Here is a 1,402-nt window from a genome sequence, read left to right on the forward strand (position 1 = left end):
GGGTCGACAGTATATCGAGTACCCTCCCAGAATTCAGACACGGCAGGGTGCTGCCTCTTGTAAATTATCTTCGCCTCGTGGGCAAGCTCACAGCTGCATCCAGCGTGGTGCCCTTGGGGCTGCTGTCATTGCAGCCACTCCAGATGTGGTTGAACAGCTTAGGTCTGGACCCCACACGGAACTCTCACCGCCTCAGGAGAGTTCAGATCGGGCCTCAATGTCTCCGGGCTCTGTCCCAGTGGAGGGACAGGTTCTTTTTGACAACAGGGGTCCCGCTCGGTGCCCCCCCCCCGTGTTGACAGGAGGTTGTATTTACAGATGCATCCTCCACGGGCTGGGGGGCGACCTGGCAAGGTCGGATGGCACAAGGGACATGGTCCACGCAGCAAAGCAGGGACCACATCAATGTCCTGGAATTACGGGCCGTGCTGCTAGCTCTTCAAAGCTTTCTCCCAGGCTTGCAGGGCAAGCATGTGCTAGTAAGGTCAGACAACACCTCAGTGGTTTTTCATATTAACCACCAGGGGGGTACCAGATCCAGGAAACTGTTGTGCTTGACTCAGCAGCTTCTGACATGGGCAGCCCTGTACTTCCCCAGCCTCAGGGCAACCTACATCCCAGGACCGCAGAATGTGCCAGCGGATTTTCTGTCCCGTCAGACACCGCTCCCAGGGGAGTGAAAGCTTCACCCAGAGGTGGTGGAGCGCATCTGGAGGGTCTTTGGCAGGCAGACGTGGACCTCTTCGCATCCAAGGATGCAGTTCACTGCCCCCTTTGGTTCTCCGTGGGCGATGCCAGCCCTCTGGGCCACGATGCTCTGGCACACAACTGGTCCCGGACCCTCCTTTATGCGTTTCCACCACTCAGTCTAATTTTTCCAACTCTCCTAAGGGTTCGTCAGGAGGGTCACAGGGTCCTCTTGGTGGCCCCCTTCTGGACAGCGAGGACTTGGTTCCCTCTACTGTGAGAGCTCAGCTTCAGCCTTCCGATGAGTCTCCCCTCCAGGAGGGATCTTCTTTCCCAGATGGGGGGCCGGATTCTCCACCCCAACCCGGACAGACTCCAGCTCTGGGTTTGGCCCCTACAAGGCCAGGGTCCACGCTCTTTAAGTACGGTGGGGAAGTAGGACGTACGATGGCTAATGCATGGGCACCAGCCACACGCACAGCATATTCAAAGAAGTGGGCGATATTTGCGGCCTGGTGCCATGGTAAAGGGCAGGACCCAGCGCAGTGTTCAGTCTCTGACATACTGGCTTTCCTGCAAGCATTACTGGATCGGGGACGGTCTCTGTCTACCTTGAAGGTGTAAGTAGCCGCCATTTCCTGTTGGCATGTTGGGCTGAATGGCTGTTCAGTGGGCCGAGATAAGGACATTGCGCTGTTCTTGAGGGGTGCCCGGC

Source organism: Kryptolebias marmoratus, linkage group LG14 (assembly GCF_001649575.2).
Source record: "Kryptolebias marmoratus isolate JLee-2015 linkage group LG14, ASM164957v2, whole genome shotgun sequence".
Lineage (NCBI taxonomy): Eukaryota > Metazoa > Chordata > Actinopteri > Cyprinodontiformes > Rivulidae > Kryptolebias > Kryptolebias marmoratus.